The 25974-nt window shown below is 43.4% G+C and overlaps 1 long non-coding RNA gene across 1 annotated transcript in view; it reads right to left on the bottom strand.

Annotated features, from left to right (window-relative positions):
- LOC126469616 (uncharacterized) overlaps window positions 1-25671 on the bottom strand; it is a 268408-nt gene extending 242737 nt beyond the window's left edge. The window contains exon 1 of the long non-coding RNA XR_007586028.1: window positions 25598-25671. This is a non-coding gene — a long non-coding RNA (uncharacterized LOC126469616). The remainder of the gene's footprint in view (window positions 1-25597) is intronic.
- Window positions 25672-25974: the final 303 nt, after the last annotated feature.

Here is a 25974-nt window from a genome sequence, read left to right as displayed (position 1 = left end):
GATCCAGCATCTCTACGATCGTCTCCATGGGAGAATAGCAGCCTGCATTGCTGCGAAAGGTGGATATACACTGTACTAGTGCCGACATTGTGCATGCTCTGTTGCCTGTGTCTATGTGCCTGTGGTTCTGTCAGTGTGATCATGTGATGTATCTGACCCCAGGAATGTGTCAATTTAGTTTCCCCTTCCTGGGACAATGAATTCACGGTGTTCTTATTTCAATTTCCAGGAGTGTATATTATGACTTGTGATGATATTAAGGTAAATACATTGTTTGTTCTCTATTAATATCTTTCATTTTGCTAACTATCCCTATCAGTAGTTAGTGCCTTCCATAGTTTGAATCTTTTATTTAGCTGGCAGTAGTGGCGCTCGCTGTATTGCAGTAGCTTGAGCAGCGAAGATTTTTGTGAGGTAAGTGATTTTTGAAAGGTATAGTTTAATGTTAGTCAGGGCCATTCTTTTGTAGGGAATTTTGAAAGTCAGATTGCGTTGCGCTAACAAAATATTGTGTGTCAGTTTAAGCACAGTCATGTAGAATTGTTCAAAGGGGACGTTTCAAAACTTATATCCTGCGAGTAGAGAAGCAGCTTAAATCACTTAATAAAAGCAAGTCTTCCGGTCCAGACTGTATACCAATTAGATTACCGCTGATGCAGTAGCTCCATACTTAACAGTCATATTTCTTTACGTATTACACGAATATGTAATAAAAAATAGGAGTTCCTATTAAAGAAAAAAACGCACTTGATATTCGTTTGACCTATGGCAGCGCCATCTAGCGGGTGAACCATTGCGCCATCTGGTTTCCCCCTTCAAGCTAGACAAGTTTCGTTCTTTGTAGCTTTTTCACTTGACGCTTATTTCGTGAGATATTTGGCCGGGTCACCATCAATGGACCACCCTGTATACAGAACAACCGCTCGCTCGACGAAAGATCTGTACCCAAAGATTGGAAAGTTATTTGGGTCGTACCAGTATTCAGGAAAGCCAGTAGCAGTAATCCCGTAAATTATAACGCTGGGTTCGGTGTGGGGCAGCAGTGGGATGGGTGGGCTGCTGTGGCCTGTTGTGGGGCTGTGAACCACTTAGGGCTACGGCGGGACGAAGCCTCTCCGTCGTTTCTAGGTCCCCTGTTTAATACACAATACGAACACCAGAATAATATTGCCGTGGGTGGAGGTTGTGTAGTATGCATTTCCGCCGCTAGGGGTGCATAGCGGAACTCATTGCCAGTTCAGTGCCGCCTGTGTTGATGACCTGGCTTGTTCTGTTCATCGGCAGTGATTGTTTTCTAGCTCTGTTTTGTTCTTGTTTCGTTTTTTGTAATGGAAAATTTAAGTGAACAGTTTGCAGCTGTGAAACTTTCTTTTCTACTTGGAAAAAACTCTCCTGAAACGATTTTAGTGTTGAAAACAGCTTATGAAGATGACGCTATGGGAACAACTCAAGTGTAAGAGTGGTTTGCTCAGTTTAAAAATGGCGACATGTCTATTGATGACAAACCTCGTTCTGATCGTCTATAAACTGCCCGAATCGACGAAAATATTGCAAACATTCGAGAGCTTGTGCTCACAGACCATCGGCAGACAATTGATCAACTATCAGAGATTAGTGGGTTATCTTGGAGTTCGGTTCAGCGAATTTTAATGGACGATTTTGGAATGAAAAGGGTTGCTGCTAAGATCGTTGCTAGGGTTCTGACTGACAGTCAAAAGGACCGTCAAGTTGAAACATGTTGGGCTTTGAAGCAACAGCTTGAAACTGGTCCAGATTTTCTGTCAAAGATCATTACTGGTGTTGTGTCATGCTGTGTGCAACAGTTATGCTAGTGGAAGACGTCATCGCCGCCTCACCCAAGAAAACTGTCGTCAATTTAAATCATACTCCAAAACAATGTTGATTTCCTTTTTTGTTGCCAGGGGTCTGGCTCATTCAGAGTTTGCTCGCCCAGGTGAGACCGTCAATCAAACTCGCCAATTGGACAGAATTACACCGATGTCCCTTAGGAGGAGTTCCAACAACTCTATCAGTCAATGCCAAGAAAACTAATTGCCTGCATAAGGGCCAGATATGGACCAACGCGTTACTGGCTTGTTCAGCTTATGAAGTTCTTTCCACTGAAGAGCTCATCAAATTTTTTGGCTGTACGTGTACATCACATCTACCTATTTCTGTCCCATTCGGATAATTCCTTCTTGGGGCATAGTTTTCTTTTTCTTTTTGTCTTAGTGTGAACTTTGCAGTAACTACTGTATCCACTAACAGTGTAGTCAAACAAGTCGGGATTACTTTCCCTGTGACTGCAACGTCCAATGTCAACTTCGTGTCTCCCAACAATTTGCTATTGTCTAAGTGTAGTTCTCATAGAAAGCTGCATCCGATGTTGCTGTGTATTGTGATGAAAATGTAGGCTTCTTCCTTGCAACAACTGAAGTAAAATAAAGATCACTTTATTCTTTCTCTGCAGCAACAGTGTCAGTGTATCAGTAGTCATTATACTTGATGGTGGTATGTTAAATGTAACAGGTCAAGAGGTATTGCAGAGTGTATATTTAAAACATCAAGGTGTTGCGAACATACATGGTTTATGGATTGCGAAACGTGTTGCAGCAGAAAGACGAAGTCAAAGGTGAGTCTGTTGTGACTTGGCAAGACAGCCAAGCCACTAAGAGGTGAAGCCGAAAGGCACGCGTTTAAGCTCACGCAGGCTGGCGTGAGGTCTGGAATAGTTAAAGGATTTGAGTCTAGCAAATAAAGTACGTAGCTGCTGGAATACTTAACTTTAATCCATAATTGGTGAACATCGGTCTGACGGTACATGCATCACAAGATTAACAGCAAATGATAATGGCGCCTTGCTAGGTCGTAGCAAATGACGTAGCTGAAGGCTATGCTAACTATCGTCTCGGCAAATGAGAGCGTAATTTGTCAGTGAACCATCGCTAGCAAAGTCGGCTGTACAACTGGGGCGAGTGCTAGGAAGTCTCTCTAGACCTGCCGTGTAGCGGCGCTCGGTCTGCAATCACTGACAATGGCGACACGCGGCTCCGACGTGTGCTAACGTACCGCGGCCGATTTAAAGGCTACCACCTAGCAAGTGTGGTGTCTGGCGGTGACACCACAGAGTCCATGTTAAAATGTTTTTTGATGGTATTCTAAACTGAGATTGGAACGTAAACCTCTTGATAGTGATGTTGAGCAAGGTACCAGAAGTTCATTACGGGGTAGTATAACTTGTTTCATGAGTATTGACATCTTCCTACCGAACTCCACACCGCCACTCTCAATCAATACAGGTAGATCCATTCCAGTACACCTGAATCCAAATACGCAGAATTCAAAGCAAACAAACAGAATTTACTTGAGAAATATTACGGATGGCGATTGGGACTGATGTGTAAAGAATGAGAAGAATGACTATGTTGTAAAATTGTAATATGTATGTTCAAATTTGTCACTATGTCAGAGAATTATGCATGTAAAATGAAACTGCAATAAATTGAAATTTTTGCCAGTTTCAGAATATATTTAAGTCTATCTCACTTATTTTTATCTTTACATTTCCCTAGTGGTATATGTAACTTAAAAGACCTTAATACCATATTATTTACTCTCACTTAGCATTAAACCAGTTTGTCTTTACAATCAAAATTCTTTCAGATTACTTGCCAGAAGACTACAAGATTCATTTATCACGTCGCATTTAGTGTGGAAGTTGACAGGATAAATTACTTCATGTTACTTGACAGACCATAGGCTAGTATTGTGATTCCTTCAACACAACCCCGCATAAATTACATCCATTTCTACTTTCCATTGTTAATAACAGGGAATACTAGCCGCGCGGGATTAGCCGAGCGGTCTAAGGTGCTGCAGTCGTGGACTGTGCGGCTGGTCCCGGCGGAGGTTCGAGTCCTCCCTCGGGCATGGATGTGTGTGTTTGTCCTTAGGATAATTTAGGTTAAGTAGTGTGTAAGCTTAGGGACTGATGACCTTAGCAGTTAAGTCCCATAAGATGTCACACACATTTGAACATTTTTGTTGAACAGGTAATACTAATCAATAGTAACCACTTACCTACATCAAATACACAGATTTTACGTATTTATAAATTGCTTTTGGTTTTAACCACTGCCAATGATAATTTTCTGCTTTTTCACAGCTCGTTATTGTTTTTACCACACACCTCACTTTTATCTATACACACCCTACTGACCAGTGTGACGAAAGCATGATTCTTGGTGGAAATTTGGCATATGCAGTGCACCAGTATTATGAGAACCAAAGAGAGGTGATTCTCTCACACATCGATCCGCATGTGTTGCTGCAGAGTACAGTTAACTTACTGAAATTACAGTGAACTATATATACACACCATCAAACCAACGTAACACAGACACTCATACTGGTGTAAGGCAGAACACAGTTCTTTGAATGTTATACACAAGCGCTTCTGATGAACACATTGTTACATTGGTATACACACACACACACACACACACACACACACACACACACACACATACACTGAGCAGCCAGAACGTTATGTCCACAGACCTACTATCGATTCATACCTTTCCAGGCGATAGCAGCGTCACCTGACGAGGAACGACTGCTAGTCAGACACTTGCATGGTGCATGTGGTTCCATTGAGTGTGCCGTCCATGTGTGGAATGAGGAAGGCACAAAGTCTATTTGAATTTGACCGAGGGAAAATTGTGATGCCCCAGAGGCCTTTAACGAGCTTTTTGGAAACTGCATGACTTGTTGGGTGTTTGAGGAATGCTGTGGTGAGTATCTTCAACACATGTCAAAACCAAGAAGAAACCACATACAGATGTCGTGGCGTTGGACGGTCACTCCCATTACAGCTGTCAGATGTCGTAGGCTAGGCAGACTGGTAAAACAGGACAGGGGCATGCTGTGGAGGAAATAACATCAGACTTCCTAACAATGAGCCTCCGCAGCCGACGACCATAGACACTGGATATGGCGCAGTGGCAGAGTACTCCATGACCTGGCGAATACCGCCTGGCACCTTCTTCATCATGCTGATATGAGGGCGTGAGATGCGTCGTCTTCCAGGGAACAGCTTCTTGATGCCTGTACTGTGGGACAGAGGCATGCTGGCAGTGGCCCATTATGCTCTGTGAAACATTCACATAGCCATCATTGGGTCCAGTGGAGCTCGTGCAAGGCACTATGACGGGCAAGGAGCATTGTACAGACGTTGCAGACCACTTACAGCCCTTCATGACGATCATATTTCCTGACGGCATTGGCCTTTTTCAACAAGACAATGCACCATGTCACAAGACTAGGAGTGTGATAGGAGTGGTTGTCCGTCCCCGGTAGCTGAGTGGTCAGCGCGACAGAATGTAAATCCTAAGGGCCCGGGTTCGATTCCCTGCTGGGTCGGAGATTTTCTCTGCTTAGGGACTGGATGTTGTATTGTCCTAATTATCATCGACGCGCAAGTCGCCGAAGTGGCGTCAAATCGAAAGACTTCCACCCGGCGAACGGTCTACCCGACAGGAGTCCCTAGTCACACGACATTATTATGGGAGTGGTTGAAGGAAAATAGTGGTGAGATCCAACTGATCTACTGGCCCCGCAACTCTACATATCTGAACCCAATCGAGCACATCTGGGATGTGACTGAACATGGCGTCAGAGCTCATCGCCCCCTCTCCGGTGCTGATGTCTTGCCAACTCCCTCTAATTCTTCTATCATTGCCACAGCCAATCCCGGTTGTCTATGTACCTCTTCTTTATCTATGCCCACATAGGACAAAAAACAACGTATCTTTGTGCTGTTCATTTCATAATAAGAGATTACTGGTGACACAGTCGTGAAAAGCCACTAATTTGACTATTTTGATGATTAAAAGCGGTTTTTGTAATTTTAATGTAAACTGATATTACTAATGTTATAAATAAATAACACAATAAGATATTATGAATAGATCGTATTGGGACCCAGATTTCACACTATTGTTTTCTATATACCTTAAAACAAATTCCTGTATTACAATGTGGAATTGTACTTTCTTATTTTCTTCTTTCTTTTAGTTAATTCGGTATTATTCTCCTCATATACTATATCCATTGCTTCAGTTTTTAATAGTTTGGACGGGACAGGATGAACCCACGCTTTGATTTTGGCGCGTGCTGATCATCAATGATGGTTAAAATGTCTGTGTCTACACAGTGTTCAAATGGTTCTGAGCACTATGCGACTCAACAGCTGAGGTCATCAGTCGCCTAGAACTTAGAACTAATTAAACCTAACTAACCTAAGGACAGCACACAACACCCAGCCATCACGAGGCAGAGAAAATCCCTGACCCCGCCGGGAATCGAACCCGGGAACCCGGGCGTGGGAAGCGAGAACGCTACCGCACGACCACGAGATGCGGGCTCTACACAGTGTCTGTATCTTCACATTACAATGTCCTTCAGACACACATGCATTCAGGACCATACAGCTTTTAAATGAACTTTTTCACTGCTCCCTATTTTTCTCTCTCCCTGTGATGGAATTAAGAAATGTGCGAGCGTAAGAGTTGTGGACTGCGTGATGTATGGTAATTTGCATGCTCGGATAACCGAATTGGTTAAGGCGACTGCTCTTGATAAGCAAGAAATTCGTATACAATTGAAGATGCAGCAAAACATTTCATTTGTCACAAGCAGATGATGTCAATCCCATTCGCGAAATGCGAATACATTTCATGATGATTATCACAGCTGCAATCGTCAGAACAGCGTCTTTTCATGGAAGATGCATGCATGCCTGAAGAAGATTTTAACATGAAGATAATGACACTGTATAAGCGCAGACATTGTAACTGTCATTGATGTAACCACACCTCGATGGGCTAAAACGAAGATAAAACATTTGTCTCTTCCTGTGAGGAATAGTGGTAAGTGCGTGCATCAGATTTGTGGATTCTATAAAATACGGATGTTTGGATCAGTCCTGCAGGCGTGCTGAGATAACTAAAGTCGATAAGGCGTTACCTAGCGATAAGTATCAGGCATTTGTTCTGTGTTTGAGGGGGCACTTGCATTTGTTAGATTTTCCAGTCGAGTGGTAGCTTTCGTATCTGCCGCAGTACATCGAAATACACCATTACGAACAATGCTTCATTTTTGAGTTGACACAACTTATTATTAGAAGCGACTTATGCGAATTTCCTCTGTGCTCTTTAATTTAAACTCCTAAATAACCGCAGAAATCAATGTGGGGCGTATGACGAGCGTATCCATTAGAACAGTGCGGCGAAATCTGCCATTAATAGGCTATGGCTTCAGACGACCGACTTCAATGCCTTTGCTAACAGCACGACATTGCCTGCTCCACCTCTCCTAGGCTCGTGGCCATATCGGTTGGACCCTAGACTCTTGGAAAATCCTAGATACTATGAGTCCTGATTTCCGTTGGTAGGCTTCGAGTGTGTCGCAGGCCTCAGGAAGCCACGGACCCAAGTTGTCAACAAAACACTGTGCAATCTGGTGTTGGCTCCATAATGTTATAGGCTGTGTTTACACGGAATGGAGCGGGTCATCTAGTCAAATTGAACCGATCATTCACTGGAAACGGTTATGGCTGGCTATTTGGAGACCACTGGGAGACATTCATGGACTTCATGTTCCCAGACAACGGTAGAATATTTATGGATGACAATGCACCATTTTACTAGGCCAGAATTGTTCCCGATTGGTTCGAGGAACATTCTGGACTATTCGAGCGAATTATTTAGCCATCCAAATCACCCGACATGAATCCCGTCGAACATTTATGGCACATAATCGAGAGGCCAGTTTGTGCACAATCTCCTGCACTGGCCATAGTGCCACAATTATGGATGGCTGTAGAGACAGCATGTCTCATTATTTTTGCAGGTGCATTCAACGACTTGTTGAGCCCACGCCACGTCGAACTGCTGCACTACGTCTGAGCAAAATGAGTTCCGACAGGATATTAGCTGGTTTGCCGTGAGTTTTGTCACCTCAGTGCAATAACTCCCTACGTTATACACTACTGGCCATTAAAATTGCTACACCACGAAAATGTACTACAGACGCGAAATTTAACCAACAGGAAGAAGATGCTGTGACATGTAAATGATTAGCTTTTCAGAGCATTCACACGAGGTTGGCGCCGGTGGCGACACCTACAATGTGCTGACACGAGGAAAGTTTCCAACCGATTTCTCATACACAAACAGCAGTTGACCGGCGTTGTCTAGTGAAACGTTGTTGTGATGCCTTGTGTAAGGAGGAGAAATGCGTACCATCACGTTTCCGACTTTGATAAAGGTCGGATTGTAGCCTATCGCGATTGCGGTTTATCGTATCGCGACATTGCTGCTCGCGTTGTTCGAGGTCCAATGACTGTTAGCAAAATATGGAATCGGTGGGTTCAGGAGGGTAATACGGAACGCCGTGCTGGATCCCAAAGGCCTCGTATCACTAGCAGTCGAGATGAGAGGCATCTTATCCGCATGGCTGTAACGGATCGTGCAGCCACGTCTCTATCCTTGAGTCAACAGATGGGGACGTTTGCAAGACAACACCCATTTGTACGAACAGTTCGACGACGTTTCCAGCAGCATGGACTATCAGCTCGGAGACCATGGCTGCGGTTACCCTTGACGCTGCATCACAAACAGGAGCGCCTGCGATGGTGTACTCGACAACGAATCTGGGTGCACGAATGGCAAAACGTCATTTTTTTCGGATGAATCCAGGTTCTGTTTACAGCATCATGATGGTCGCATACGTGTTTGGCGTGTATTCGTCATCGCCATACAGGCGTATCAGCAGGCGTGATGTTATGGGGTGCCATTGGTTACACGTCTCGGTCACCTCTTGCTCGCATTGACGGCACTTTGAATAGTTTACGTTACGTTTCAGATGTGTTACGACCCGTGGCTCTACCCTTCATTCGATCCCTGCGAAACCGTACATTTCAGCAGGGTAATGCACGACCGCATGTTGCAGGTCCTGTACGGGCCTTTCTGGATACAGAAAATGTTAGACTGCTGCCCTGGCCAGCACATTCTCCAGATCTCTCACCAATTGAAAACGTCTGGTCAATAGTGGCCGAGCAACTGGCTCGTCACAATAAGCCAGTCAATACTCTTGATGAACTGTGGTATCGTGTTGAAGCTGCATGGGCAGCTGTACCTGCACACGTCATCCAAGCTCTGTTTGACTCAATGCCCAGGCGTATCAAGGCCTTTATTACTGCCAGAGGTGGTTGTTCTGGGTACTGATTTCTCAGGATGTATGCACCCAAACTACGAGAAAATGTAATCATATGTCAGTTTTAGTACGATATATTTGTCCAATGAATACCCGTTTATCATGTGCATTTCTTCTTGGTGTAGCAATTTTAATGGCCAGTAGTGTAGTTCTGTCGTCTTTAGGAGGAGGACAATTGGAGGGCCTCTCCGGTCTGAAGAACAGGTATTAGGCGCTGACTGTGACTGACATACGTCCTGACCCAGATTCAGTCGCTTGCCTTGTTTGAGGTGATGCCTCACGACCTGCAGTATCTGGTCAATCACTGAGGGTGGCATTACTGCTAGTTGGGAGCTCCATCATTAGGTAGGTAATGGGGCCCATTAATTATATGGCTCCCTCTTAATCAAAGAAATACAGTGTGCACCCTGTGTGCATACCGGGATGGGTAATTCGAGGTGTTGGACGTGTGCTTCCAGAGGTCATGAAGAACACACGGTGCCGTCAACTGCACGTGATGGTTCATGTAATGGCTGTAGACTAAACTAAATACTGAAGGATTACAGTTACGAATAGCTTCAGTTGGAACGATCAGATACAGAATATTATGGAGAAAGTAAACCAAATACTGGGGTTTGATGGCACAACATTTATAAAATGTCATTGGTATACCAAAGAGACCGCTTGCATTACGCTTGCTTGCCATCTTATGGGGTATTGCTGTGCGGTATGGGATCCGCATCAGTATTGGCGAAGGACATCGGAAAGTTTAAAGAAAGGCAGCTCGTTTTCTATTGTTGCGAAATAGGGGAGGGAGTGCCACAGATGTGATACACGAATTTGTGCGGCAGCCATTAAATCAAAGGCATTTATAGTTGTGGTAGAATATTTTCATAATATTTGAATCACTAACTTTCTCCTAGGAATATGAAAATATTTTGTTGGTGCCTACCTCCATAGGGAGAAATGATCATCGTAATAAAATGAGAGGAATCAGAGATCGTACAGGAATATTTAAGTGTAATTTTTAACCATGTGTGATTCAAGATCGCTGTGGGGAAGAAATAACTTGAAGGTGCTTCGACAAACCCCCTGCCACGTACTTAATTGTGAATTGCAGAGTAATCATGTAGCTTGTAAATCAAGGGTTTTTATATGTCTTAAATATGGTACAGAGTGACCTATCCTGAGTGCCTGGTTAAAAGCTGTTCGTGCGGCGGCCCCCAGTTAAGCAGAAAATCGATGTTGAAGTATCACGAACATCACATATGATGCAAGTCTGTCGATACGTCGGTAGTTTCGACGCGCATCAGAGAGGTTTGCTCGCGCCGGTTAGGAAACTGGCCGTGGTGATAACATCCGCCGGACGATGTGGCCGAGCGGTTCTAGGCGCTTCAGTCTGAAACCGCAAGACCGCTACGGTCACAGGTTCGAATCCTGCCTCAGGCATGGATGTGTGTGATGTCGTTAGGTTAGTTAGGTGTAAGTAGTTCTAAGTTCTAGGGGACTGATGGCCTCAGATGTTAAGTCCCATAGTGCTCAAAGCCATTTGAACCATTTGATAATATCCGTGAGTGGCGCTAGCGTTAGTTGGTTGGCGAAGGGAATTGGAAGCAGTCGCGTGTGCGACCGACGAGCTGATGGACCCACCGATTTCAAGTACAACATGATATCGATTACGGTCTGGTGTGCGAAGCGACATAGAAGAAGCAGCGGTGGCCGTCACAGGCATCAAGTGCAATTGGTTTGATGACGCAGGACCCTGGCACAACCTGCTACCGGCCGAGGACAGTGGGAGAATTACTAAGTTATGTATCTTTCACTGTCCAGTTGAAAGCTGGTTACAAGTTTCGGAGGCTTCCCATGCTTCTTCGTTGGTCCTTCTCGTTGATTTTGGTTTAGTAACTGTCACAACGTTTAGTGTCCAAAAATTTTATTTGAACAGGCATTACAAAACGGTATCAGTTTGAGATTAATTGCCACATTATGTTAGCGCTCGTAAATATATTTGAAAATTTCTTGCAAATTAAATGAATGGCTGTCATAGTGTCTTAGTGGCCGAAAATATCATCTGAATAGCCAGTATAAAACTGTATCTGTTCTGAGAGCAATTGTCACAGTATGATAGCGCGCGTCAGTGCACTTGAACATTTGTTTCAAGTTGAAGTATAAATGTCACAGTGTGTGAATGGCGGAAAAGTTAATTGGAATGGCTAGTACAAACCGTTTCTATTTGGCAGTAATTGCCACTGGGTGTTAGCGTCCATAAATGTATCTGAATGTGTGTCTAGTTAGAGAATACGTACTTCTATCCGTTATAGGTAGTTATCTCATTTGATAAGCACTATATAAAACTGTTAGCGCTTTGATCGTGACTGCCTCAGGCCGTAGCCTTCATAAATGCAGTTGAATTTTACTTCATGTCAAGGTATGTCATACACCGCTAATGGTCGGACATTTTGCACGGGCTGTATACGCTGGTTCATTCTCTGAAGACAACTGTTCCAGTAAGATGTTGCCTGTAAGATAGTTGGAAGTTCAGTACATTCTCTTCAAGAAAGTGCCCACAAATTGCATCTTGAGGATAGACTTAATATTTTAAATTGTTTAATACTCAACGTATTTTGTTTAACAAAGAGTAATGGCTACAGTGGGGTAGCCCTAGTAGTTCTTAGATGGTGTTTCTTAAACAATAAAAAATAAATAACAGTTCGTGAGCTAATGTCTGTAAGTTAATTTATTGTTAATTTTGTCGTAGTAATTGCTGCGGTGGGGTAGTCCACAGAAACTTCACTTCGGGGATAGTTATGAAAATAACTGTTGCTCATGAGAAATTGTTTGTAACTTCGCTTGTAAACAAATCGTTGTTCTAGAAGTCCAAAGGCTTTCTCTCTAGGACCTAACTTACCAGCACTAACGTATTTCCGTCATCTCACCCTAAGTTCAAAGGTGGCATCAACATATAAACAACACGTTAGTGATGTTGCGACCATGCGAGCGTAGCGCAGCGACTAATGTTCACGTCCACCACGCTGGCGTTCCCCAAGGAAATGTTATAGGCTCTCTGCTGTTACTAACCTACATAAACGCTTTAGGAGATAATCTGAGCAGGCATCTTAGATTGTTTGCAGATGATGCTCTTTTAAAGTGACCAGATGATCAAAACTACTGCAAAACGATTTAGACAAGATATAAGCATGGTGCGACATGAAGAAACTGACTCCAAGGAATGAAAAGTTTAAGATCATCCCCGCACGAGTACCAAAAGGTGTACGCTATATTCCTGTTACACGATAAATTACACTTGTCTAAAAACTGTGAACTCAGCTAAATATTTAGGGAATATAATTTAAGAATAACTCAAATTGGAGCGTTCACGTACATAATGTACTAGGATAAACGAATCAAAGACTGTCATTTATTGACAGAACACTCAGGAAATGTAACAGGTCAACTAAAATGACTGCCTCCACTACACCTCGACACCTGTCCGTCGCCGACCGAAGTGGCCGAGCAGTTCTAGGCGCTACAGTCTGGAACCGCACGACCGTTACGGTCGCAGGTTCGAATCCTGCCTCGGGCATGGATGTGTGTGATGTCCTTAGGTTAGTTAGGTTTAACTAGTTCTAAGTTCTAGGGGACTGATGACCTCAGAAGTTAAGTCCCATAGTGCTCAGAGCCATTTTGAACCTGTCCGTCCTCTTCTGGAATACTGCAGTTTGGAATGGGAACCGCACCAGATAGAATTGGCGGAGAACTTCGAAAAATTTCAAAGAACGGTTACTTGGTTTGTGTTACCACGGAATGGACGAGAGAGCGGCATGGATATAATATGCGATTTGCGATAGCAATGATTAACAAAAAGGCGTTTTTCGTTGTGGCAGGGTATTTCGGTTACCAACTTTCTCCATCGGATGTGTAATCTTTCTGTTGGCGTCCACGAAACTTGGAAGAAGTAACCATCATAATAAAATAAGAGAAATCAGAACTCACATGAAAAGATTTAGAGGTTCGTTTTTCCTGTAGGCTTTTAGAGAGTGGGACTGTAGAGAAATAGCGTGAGGGTTGTTCGATGAACCTTCTGTTAGGCATCTGAATGTGCATTTCAGAGTCATCATATGGGTGCAGAAGACCGGGTTCGAGTCCCTGTCTGAAACAACTTTTCATTTGTCACAAACATCTACATCTACATCTACATCTATACTCCGCGAGCCACCTTACGGTGTGTGGCGGAGGGTACTTATTGTACCACTATCTGATCCCCCCTTCCCTGTTCCATTCACGAATTGTGCGTGGAAAGAACGACTGCTTGTAAGTCTCCGTATTTGCTCTAATTTCTCGGATCTTTTCGTTGTGATCATTACGCGAGATATATGTGGGCGGTAGTAATATGTTGCCCATCTCTTCCCGGAATGTGCTCTCTCGTAATTTCGATAATAAACCTCTCCGTATTGCGTAACGCCTTTCTTGAAGTGTCCGCCACTGGAGCTTGTTCAGCATCTCCGTAACGCTCTCGCGCTGACTAAATGTCCCCATGACGAATCGCGCTGCTTTTCGCTGGATCATGTCTATCTCTTCTATTAATCCAACCTGGTAAGGGTCCCATACTGATGAGCAATACTCAAGAATCGGACGAACAAGCGTTTTGTAAGCTACTTCTTTCGTCGATGAGTCACATTTTCTTAGAATTCTTCCTATGAATCTCAACCTGGCGCCTGCTTTTCCCACTATTTGTTTTATGTGATCATTCCACTTCAGATCGCTCCGGATAGTAACTCCTAAGTATTTTACGGTCGTTACCGCTTCCAATGATTTACCACCTATGGCATAATCGTACTGGAATGGATTTCTGCCCCTATGTATGCGCACTATATTACATTTATCTACGTTTAGGGAAAGCTGCCAGCTGTCGCACCATGCATTAATCCTCTGCAGGTCCTCCTGGAGTACGTACGAGTCTTCTGATGTTGCTACTTTCTTGTAGACAACCGTGTCATCTGCAAATAGCCTCACGGAGCTACCGATGTTGTCAACTAAGTCATTTATGTATATTGTAAACAATAAAGGTCCTATCACGCTTCCCTGCGGTACTCCCGAAATTACCTCTACATCTGCAGATTTTGAACCGTTAAGAATGACATGTTGTGTTCTTTCTTCTAGGAAATCCTGAATCCAATCACAAACCTGGTCCGATATTCCGTAAGCTCGTATTTTTTTCACCAAACGTAAGTGCGGAACCGTATCAAATGCCTTCCTGAAGTCCAGGAATACGGCATCAATCTGCTCGCCAGTGTCTACGGCACTGTGAATTTCTTGGGCAAATAGGGCGAGCTGAGTTTCACATGATCTCTGTTTGCGGAATCCATGTTGGTTATGATGAAGGAGATTTGTATTATCTAAGAACGTCATAATACGAGAACACAAAACATGTTCCATTATTCTACAACAGATTGACGTAAGCGAAATAGGCCTATAATTATTCGCATCTGATTTATGACCCTTCTTGAAAATGGGAACGACCTGCGCTTTCTTCCAGTCGCTAGGTACTTTACGTTCTTCCAGCGATCTACGATAAATTGCTGATAGAAAGGGGGCAAGTTCTTTAGCGTAATCACTGTAGAATCTTAAGGGTATCTCGTCTGGTCCGGATGCTTTTCCGCTACTAAGTGATAGCAGTTGTTTTTCAATTCCGATATCGTTTATTTCAATATTTTCCATTTTGGCGTCCGTGCGACGGCTGAAGTCAGGGACCGTGTTACGATTTTCCGCAGTGAAACAGTTTCGGAACACTGAATTCAGTATTTCTGCCTTTCTTCGGTCGTCCTCTGTTTCGGTTCCATCGTGGTCAACGAGTGACTGAATAGGGGATTTAGATCCGCTTACCGATTTTACATATGACCAAAACTTTTTAGGGTTCTTGTTTAGATTGTTTGCCAATGTTTTATGTTCGAATTCGTTGAATGCTTCTCTCATTGCTCTCTTTACGCTCTTTTTCGCTTCGTTCAGCTTTTCCTTATCAGCTATGATTCGACTACTCTTAAACCTATGATGAAGCTTTCTTTGTTTCCGTAGTACCTTTCGTACATGATTGTTATACCACGGTGGATCTTTCCCCTCGCTTTGGACCTTAGTCGGTACGAACTTATCTAAGGCGTACTGGACGATGTTTCTGAATTTTTTCCATTTTTGTTCCACATCCTCTTCCTCAGAAATGAACGTTTGATGGTGGTCACTCAGATATTCTGCGATTTGTGCTCTATCACTCTTGTTAAGCAAATATATTTTCCTTCCTTTCTTGGCATTTCTTATTACACTTGTAGTCATTGATGCAACCACTGACTTATGATCACTGATACCCTCTTCTACATTCACGGAGTCGAAAAGTTCCGGTCTATTTGTTGCTATGAGGTCTAAAACGTTAGCTTCACGAGTTGGTTCTCTAACTATCTGCTCGAAGTAATTCTCGGACAAGGCAGTCAGGATAATGTCACAAGAGTCTCTGTCCCTGGCTCCAGTTCTGATTGTGTGACTATCCCATTCTATACCTGGTAGATTGAAGTCTCCCCCTATTACAATAGTATGATCACGAAACTTCTTCACAACGTTCTGCAGGTTCTCTCTGAGGCGCTCAACTACTACGGTTGCTGATGCAGGTGGTCTATAGAAGCATCCGACTATCATATCCGACCCACCTTTGATACTTAACTTAACCCAGATTATTTCACATTCGCATTCGCTAATAACTTCACTGGATATTATTGAATTCTTTACTGCTATAAATACTCCTCCACCATTGGCGTTTATCCTATCCTTGCGGTATATATTCCATTCTGTGTCTAGGATTTCGTTACTGTTCACTTCCGGTTTTAACCAACTTTCCGTTCCTAATACTATATGCGCACTATTTCCTTCAATAAGAGATACTAATTCAGGAACCTTGCCCTGGATCTCATGTCAATCCTAATCCTTTTTTAATACGATGGTTGGAATTTAAATAGTGGCAACAATTTATTCACAACTGATACAAAAGGGTTACATGTTTGCACCTGTTACTTTCCCTAAAAGTACAGGGTGTTTCAAAAATGACCGGTATATTTGAAACGGCAATAAAAACCAAACGAGCAGCGATAGAAATACACCGTTTGTTGCAATATGCTTGGGACAACAGTACATTTTCAGGCAGACAAACTTTCGAAATTACAGTAGTTACAATTTTCAACAACAGATGGCGCTGCGGTCTGGGAAACTCTATAGTACGATATTTTCCACATATCCACCATACGTAGCAATAATATGGCGTAGTCTCTGAATGAAATTACCCGAAACCTTTGACAACGTGTCTGGCGGAATGGCTTCACATGCAGATGAGATGTACTGCTTCAGCTGTTCAAATGTTTCTGGATTCTGGCGGTACACCTGGTCTTTCAAGTGTCCCCACAGAAAGAAGTCACAGGGGTTCATGTCTGGCGAATAGGGAGGCCAATCCACGCCGCCTGCTGTATGTTTCGGATAGCCCAAAGCAATCACACGATCATCGAAATATTCATTCAGGAAATTAAAGACGTCGGCCGTGCGATGTGGCCGGGCACCATCTTGCATAAACCACGAGGTGTTCGCAGTGTCGTCTAAGGCAGTTTGTACCGCCACAAATTCACGAAGAATGTCCAGATAGCGTGATGCAGTAATCGTTTCGTTCGGATCTGAAAAATGGGCCAATGATTCCTTTGGAAGAAATGGCGGCCCAGACCAGTACTTTTTGAGGATGCAGGGACGATGGGACTGCAACATGGGGCTTTTCGGTTCCCCATATGCGCCAGTTCTGTTTATTGACGAAGCCGTCCAGGTAAAAATAAGCTTCGTCAGTAAACCAAATGCTGCCCACATGCATATCGCCGTCATAAATCCTGTGCACTATATCGTTAGCGAATGTCTCTCGTGCAGCAATGGTAGCAGTGCTGAGGGGTTGCCGCGTTTTAATTTTGTATGGATAGAGGTGTAAACTCTGGCGCATGAGGCGATACGTGGACGTTGGCGTCATTTGGACCGCAGCTGCAACACGGCGAACGGAAACCCGAGGCCGCTGTTGGATCACCTGCTGCACTAGCTGCGCGTTGCCCTCTGTGGTTGCTGTACACGGTCGCCCTACCTTTCCAGCACGTTCATCTGTCACGTTCCCAGTCCGTTGAAATTTTTCAAACAGATCCTTTATTGTATCGCTTTTCGGTCCTTTGGTTACATTAAACCTCCGTTGAAAACTTCGTCTTGTTGCAACAACACTGTGTTCTAGGCGGTGGAATTCCAACACCAGAAAAATCCTCTGTTCTAAGGAATACACCATGTTGTCTACAGCACACTTGCACGTTGTGAACAGCACACGCTTACAGCAGAAAGACGACGTACAGAATGGCGCACCCACAGACTGCGTTGTCTTCTATATCTTTCACATCACTTGCAGCGCCATCTGTTGTTGAAAATTGTAACTACTGTAATTTCGAAAGTTTGTCCGCCTGAAAATGTACTGTGTCCCAAGCATATTGCAACAAACGGTGTATTTCTATCGCTGCTCGTTTAGTTTTTATTGCCGTTTCAAATATACCCGTCATTTTTGAAACACCCTGTAGTTACCAGCGTTGTGGAGAACCCGTTGCCAGCGATGTGCAAAGCGTAGTATACCGTTAGCAGAGCCTGTTCTGTTGATGGTGCGAATGGAGCGGTCTACTGCCATCGAATCTCGGGAACAGTTCTGAAGCGAATGCCACTAAATGGTTTCTTCATCTTCGGAATCAAATCAAAGTCAAAAGGACTTAAGTACGGGGAGTATGGTGGATGATGCAGTACTTCCCAGTCCCATCGACCGAACAGAGCAGCCACAACTTGCGCTGTATGCGCCCACGCATTGTCGTGCAAAATTATGGCTGGGTTGCGCAGAAAGTGTCGCCGCTTCTTTCGCAAAGCTGATCGCAGGTGATGCTCCAAAAAACGAACAGTAATACTGTGCATTGAGGGTCTGCCGTGGAGGAACATAATGCGTTAGGATAACGCCATCACAGTCGTACACGAGAATCACCATGACTTTAGACCGCTCCATTCGCACCATCAACATAACAGGCTCTGCTAATGCTATATTAATCCTTCCAAATCGCCAGCAACGGGTTCTACACAACGCTGGTGACTAATTTGAAGGACAGTAACAGGTGCAAACATGTAACTCCTTTGTATCGATTGTGAATAAATAGTAGCCACTATTTAAGTTCAAACCCTCGGAATTACGACAGCTGAAATCGTGACAATGTCTGGAGGACATAGTCAGATGAAGAGGCGGACACCGTATAAGCACAGACGTTGTAACCCTCACTGATGTATCCATGACTCTTCAGACTCAACTGAAGATGAAATATTAGTCTCTCACTGTGTGGGAATAAGGAAATCAGTGAGAGTTAGGATCGTGGACTCCGAAACACAATTATGGGACTTTGGATCGGTCCTGGAGGCATGCTGGGACAGCTGAAGTCGCGAAGGGGGCCGCTCGCAGTAAACGGAAATCCTGGGTTCGAGTTCTAGTCCTGCACAAATTTTGATTTGGCACAAAGTCGCGAAGGGGGCCGCTCGCAGTAAACGGAAATCCTGGGTTCGAGTTCTAGTCCTGCACAAATTTTGATTTGGCACAAAGAGCTGACATCAATCCGGATTCGCAAAATGCGAATCCATTTTGTAGTAAGTTAAACTGTCACACATTCACATTCCTCTACTGCTTCCAAAGTTACGTGATAACTAACTCATAACACTGCATAGAATACAGACCAATGGCAGACGTACCAACACCCATTCCGATGACCGTGTGTGCGTAAATGGTTATAAGAACGAACTGTATCATGTGTCAGTAAAGCGTTATGATAGTTAGGGCATTTGGCTAGGATTTTACGTAATGTCTTATATCACATACTGAATTAATGGGCCGGCCGGAGTGGCCGAGCGGTTCTAGGTGCTACAGTCTGGAACCGCGCTACCGCTACGGTCGCAGGTTCGAATCCAGCCTCGGGCGTGGATGTGTGTGATGTCCTTAGGTTAGTTAGGTTTAAGTAGTTCAAAGTTCTAGGGGACTGATGACGTCAGAAGTCAAGTCCCATAGTGCTCAGAGCCATTTTTTGAATTAATGGAATACCATAAACTTCACTTAAGTATAGTTTTAACTGTTTGCTCGCATAATCGCACCCTGTATGCCGTCCAATTACCTACATATAAAACCATACATTCTAATTTTTGATTGCGTTCTGCTCTATGCCCACTAAAACCATAAGAATACACCAAATATGCTATATTGATGCCGTGATTTTATTCGCTTTATCGTCGTTACTGACTGAGGAAAGAATGTGAGGTTTGGGATATAGAGTTAAGTTGCATCTTAAAAATGAAGCTGGAAGTTATTAAAACTACTAGTTGGTGTTCGGTTACTTTTGATCATTATGTAGGCTACACACCGCTAAAACCGCGCCAATAATACGTTTCATAATTAGTGTTAAGGTCAATGGCGAATCCTTTGCTTATGACCTCCTTATGATGATGCTGGTTTGTAAGCACTCGTCTTTTATCCGGCAGTGGGAGTTAGCTTACGCATGACCCGTTGTGATTGCGATTTGTAATTGTGGGCTACATAGACAACGGGAGCCGAGGTTACCTCGGAGTTGGGAGACGGAGGCGGGTTGCGGCTGCTAGCTGCCAAACTGGTTGAGCGCTCGTGGTGGCATACCAGTCAGGCTCCGTAGAGATCGCGCAAGGAAATTTTCTTTTAGTGCGTACCTCCTCCTCAGGGTTCTCCTTCTCCATTCCAATCCCAGTGAACGCTGATGGGTTGTGTGTGTTTGTGGTCTTCAGCGTGTGACATAGCTGCTTCCAAAGTCAAGCGATAACATTTAAAGCTACACTATGTGATCAAAAGTATCCGGACACCTGACTGAAAACGACTTAAAGTACGTGACGCTCTACATCGGTAATGCTGGTTCAATATGGTGTTGGACCTCCATTAGCCTTGATGACAGCTTCCACTCTCGCAGGCACACGTTCAATCAGGTGTTGGAAGGTTTGTTGGGGAATGACAACCCATTCTTCACGGAGTGCTGCACTGAGGAGATGTACTGATGTCGGTCGGTGAGGCCTCTATAGAATTCAGGTCAGGATTCTGTACAAGCCAGTCCATTACAGGGATGTTACTGTCGTGTAACGACTCCGCCACAGGCCGTGCATTATGAACAGGTGCTCGATCGTGTTGAAAGATGCAATGGCCATCCCCGAATTGCTCTTCAAGAAGGTGCTTAAAACATCAATGTAGGTCTGTGCTATAATAGTGCCACGCAAAACAACAAGGGCTGCAAACCCCCTCCATGAAAAACACGACCACACCAAAACGACACCGCCTCCGAATTTTGCTGTTGGCACTGTACATGCTGGCAGATGACGTTCACCGGGAATTCGTCATACCCACACCCTGCCATCGGATCGCCATATTCTGTAACGTGATTCGTCACTCCACACAACGTTTTTCCACTGTTCTATCGGCCAATGTGTACGCTCCTTACACCAAGCGAGGCGTCCACTGGCACATTTGGCATTTATCGGCATGGTGTGTGGTTTATGAGCACCCGCTTGACCCTTAAATCCAAGTTTTCTCACCCCCTGCCTAACTGTCGTAGTATTTGCAGTGGATCCTCATGCAGTATGGAATTCCTGTGTGATGGTCTGGATAGATGTCTGCCTATTACACATTACGACATCCTTGAACTGTCGGCGGTCTCTGTCAGTCAACGGACGAGGTCGGCCTGTACGTTTTTGTGCTGTACGTGTCCCTTCACGTTTCCACTTCACTATCACATCGGAAAGAGTGGACCTAGGGATGTTTAGGAGTGTGGAAATCTCGTGCACAGATGTATGACACAAGCCAGTCCATTACAATCACCTGACCACGTTCGAAGTCCGTGAGTTCCGTAGAGCATCCCATTCTGTTCTCTGACGATGTCTAATGACTACTGAGGTCGCTGATATGGAGTACCTGGCAGTAGGTGGCAGCAAAATGCACTTAATATGAAAAACGAATGTTTATGGGGGTGTCATGATACTTTTGATCAGAGTGTACCTTCTGTCATTATTTTACAAGTACACAGTAATTCCGTAGTGTGACTCCTTCGCTCAGGTGAAGTCAAAGTATGTAGTCCACTGGTTCGTATGTTACTAAACCACGTTAAGTATTAATTTCCAACAACTTAGTCGGCCGTTGGTTGTTTAGATGTAGGGTTCATTGCACAATGTTTGAATAACACATTTTTTCATTGAAGGTGGTATTGGGTCTTCTCTGTTTCTGTATAAGACCCTGCTGAAGTAATAAATAACCTTCTGACCGACATATCGTGGCTGTACGTCTTTATAATCTTAAATTTAAATTGGCAGGATAGGGTAAAGAAAAAAAATATGACGAATTTGTAAGAAACCATTATTAGTCATTATGTATCTTGATACATCAATATAAATCGTACGTTGGGTGAAGAAATTAGTCATCTTTAAAGAAAAAAAAGCTGCTGATTTTTGTTTTATCACATCAGCAGATGTACTGTATTTCCCAAACAACTGTTTCTTACACATGGTAAATTCTGCCTGTATCCCAGTCAAACAGATCACAGCAAAAAAGCCGTCTGTATATCCCGCTTTTGTGGATTTAATAGCAGCCGACTTTGGCACTGCATGGATCTAAGTCACCTTCACGTTGTGGTGCTGTGCAGATAATACACAAGGTCACTGAACACAGCAAGGACATATATTTCCATCGAGTCCGTCTGTCAAACATAATCCCTAATGCACCTCCTAAATCATATAAATTCGGAAAACTTGAATGCCTTAAATAAATGACCGAGACTTCTCATGTTGCCTCGAGTGCTGCATCTTAATACATGTATACGATAGGCAGTATCAAGACAATGGTTGTGTGTCCTCTAACAAATGTTACACTGCATCACACGACGTAACTCTTCCCCTACGGTCTCTGTAAACAGCACTTTTAACACTATTTGTAATATCATCGATTTCTATCACATCACAGCCACTGTCTGCCTATATGCCTATATTTACACGTTTCGAACCAATGGCAATCATTCCTTATGCAGTGGCGTACAGTTGTACAGTGGGAGCACTAATCTGAGGCCCGAAAGGAAGTGCTGGTGTTGTAGGAAACGGTTGTGTTACTTGATCTGAAATATCTGCGAGACTCGACGATATTGTGAATGTATCAACTAGAGCGAGAGAGAGAGAGAGAGGGGGTAGGGCGAGGGAGGGAGGGGGAAGAAGGGTCAAGAGGGGAGACGATGTTGTGCTGCTGAAAAGACGAAAATTCGTACGTTTTTGTGAATACACATCCAATAATAATGATGAGGGAATTGGGTGGGTTGATAGTACTTACATTTCAGTTTGGCTTTCGTCTTATTCTGTCTGGAGGCGGTGGTGTCAGATCTGTTGGGAAGCAGTTGGGGCCCTCCTCAGAAGTACCAAGTTGTCCATGCATGTGGTGTGCCTCGATGAGCAACCATGTTCCATTTAAGTCTGTCGTATTCAAAGAACTAGCCACACAGGCTGAGTCACGCGACATTTCTTCTAGTGGTACTATAGTATGGAACCATAGCATTCTGCATAACCGAATATCCTTAATAGCTTCGCCAATATGATGTGACCTCATATCAGCTGGATACTCTCAATGCTTTTTCTGATAGTGGCGTTAGATTTTAAAAACAGTAATTTGGTTTCAAATGTTATCTGGATGTTTGATGTATTCAGCGTAAAGTGCAAAATATTAAGAAATATTGTTAAAGAGAAGCTACACATTCATCTCTCAGAAAGGTATTTTGAAGAACAGTATTATATTAGGCGTGGTATTGTACTGATGTAATGATTTAATCATCCTCCGAAATGCTAAACGTATCAAAAACCTTTTTATGGGGTAAGTAGTTGTATGCTAAGAACTGGTACAAAGGCCTAGCACACGTAAACTCTGTCACAGTGACTTTGCGTCGAAATAAAATGAACATTCCGGAATGAAAACAGATCGTAACCAGAGTCTTTACTTTACAGTTCGAATGCTAGCTATGTAGTCAACATGAAGTTACTAAATGTAATTGGTAAGAACCGAAATCTGTGACGAATTTTGAGAGAATTAGACCTGATAGTTTCAGAAAAGAATAGTCACTACACTAGCGTGATATGTTTCAAATAATTCACATCTGTCTATGTATTAATACACACGTCATGATATATCTGTGTTAATATTTCTTGAGAAGGTGAAGAATTTCATTTTGCACGTTCTTGGACTGGCGTGTAAAGACAACACTCGCGAGTAGTTCTTTCACGTTTGGAAGACACACAGCAGGATCTGTCTAATTGAGGGCTGGTAGTTGACAGTGGAAAGCGTCGGTGTCACTTCTGTAACGAAGTTGGTCGGAGACCATGGCTATGAGACTTTAGTGAAGAGTTGTCAAATCTAAGTACGGTACAATTGTTCATTTATCATGCCACACGACTGTAGCAATTAATCCATCATCTCTTCCAGTTTCTTTCTCCTCCATTATCTCCTCGATGTAACTCGCATTTAAGGGGTTTTCTGATGCACGCTAGGCACGGATAACAACCAAGTGAAAATCTATTATATCGGCTGTTAGTGAGACTTGACACAAGCGTATGCCATGCCACCCTGACAAGTTAACCATGGAGTTAGATCTTAGCTAATATACATTAACGGGCTCGTACTATTTCGAGTTGTCGACAACGGATTAACATTTAACAGGTAATACAGCCCATTACGTATTTCATTTGTATTACGCTACAGACGTGAATGTTATTGAGAGTTCGACAAACAGACAGTTCTCTTTGTGATTAATTTTCTTTCCATTTCGGGATGGATACAGTTAATGTATAAAAAGAGAGACAATGAAGATATATAAACACTTTATTGTATCTGGTCCCTGGCAACTAAGGTACTGAGATAGTAAAGAGAGTAGAATATAATTAATTAAATTAAAATAAAACAGTCTGAATTAAGGCATTGTGATTGCTACACGGATCACGTGACAGGCCACAAAGATATATTACTCTGTCACGTCGACGAGTTTATGAAGTTACCTAAGGTCAGATCGATATCGACACCTGAAGGTTCGTTATCGGGTGCTAACCACGACCATAGCACATTACAAGAATGCTGCTTAATCGACTTGCTGAAACTAACGCAAAGCAGATTTTCGTAGTGGCTGGAAGACGGTGCCTTCTCCTATCGGAATGAAATATCACAGGAAGAAAAGTGTGTGTTCTCTGCAGTTGCCCCTCGAGAGTATTCCTTAAACTGCTAAGCTCACATACGTCTATAAAATGCCGTATTAATTCCTCAGTTAGCTGCGTACTTAAAAACGGTATTAAGTGAACTGTGGTGGTCCTCCGGAAACGATAAATTAATGAGATAATTTTTCATATTCCACGTCTCCTCAGAATGTATCAAATGCGGAGAAGACTATCCACCGTAGATTTTCTACAATTTTTGTGCAGTTTTCGGGCATCTGTGACGACATATATACGTAACATAGACCTCTTGAATAACAAATTATCTATTTTTACGTCGAACTATCAGAGCTTCCAGATGTATTTGTCTCGCAATATCCATGTATGAAATACCTGAAATGTAGTTTTTTTTAAGTGCACTAGTTAGGCAGTAAAATACATTTCGCACTGGCGCTAGGCATCTGCGAGGCGAAGCTTAGGTTTATCAGCAGCTGAAAACATGCAGACTCTTGATTAAGCATATCACTATCTTCAGATACAATTAGCTCTTGCTGTTTGCGTAGCTGCTTGCTGCACTCTTATATTTTTTCACTCGTCTGTCCATAGAAGCATTTTTGTAAGTGCAGTGTGATAATCTTTATGCACGCAATGCACGAAGCGGACGCGTCTGTTAACTCCTAGGAGCAAAAGTAAAGAGCATCTATCGTATTAATAATATAAAAAAGTCATGCTTTCTGATTATCCGATCGTCTGTAGAAGAAAGCTTCAAGTCATCGTTAACTTTAATGTCTAACAATATCAAGTAGAAGAATAGACGTATCGATTAATTTCCCAAGAAATATATATTCGATAGTACATTAGTAAATATACGGAAGCGAGTAGAGTGAAAATAAGTCATATAGCATATTTAAAACGAATTTAGTACGTACATGCTTATTAAGAAAGTGTATAAATATTTAAGCAGCTAATTTTGCGATACTCTAAGTGACTGTGATGGCAGCTAAGAAAAGATGGTTCTGGAAACTTCCATGGTCAGACTTACATATACTTGAGTTCTTGTTTGATATTTTGACTATTCAATCCTACGGAAACGCTTTCAGACCTCGGAAGTGTAAACACCGGAGAGAGAGGCACAAGACACGGACGGAGACCCCAGTGACGTCACGAGGAGGGGCTGGGGTGTCAGAGGGAGAAGAGCACGCGCACGCGGAACACGCAGGCGGGTTCAGCTTCTGGGACCACACGAGCTGCCCGGCTGCTCGAGCACTTGGGACAGCCCAGCTTCTGGCCGACTGCGGCTCCGGCGCCGGCGCCCCGGTCGCTATTGATCGCCTTCCCAGACCTGGCCGCCTGCCACGTTTTATCGCCTCCTTTCTGGGTCAGCCTACATCTGCAGGGTTATTCCAAAGAACCTGCAGC

This window comes from Schistocerca serialis, chromosome 3 (assembly GCF_023864345.2).
Source record: "Schistocerca serialis cubense isolate TAMUIC-IGC-003099 chromosome 3, iqSchSeri2.2, whole genome shotgun sequence".
Lineage (NCBI taxonomy): Eukaryota > Metazoa > Arthropoda > Insecta > Orthoptera > Acrididae > Schistocerca > Schistocerca serialis.
The sequence above is the reverse complement of the archived record's forward strand: the minus strand, read 5'-3'. Positions and strand labels throughout refer to the sequence as shown.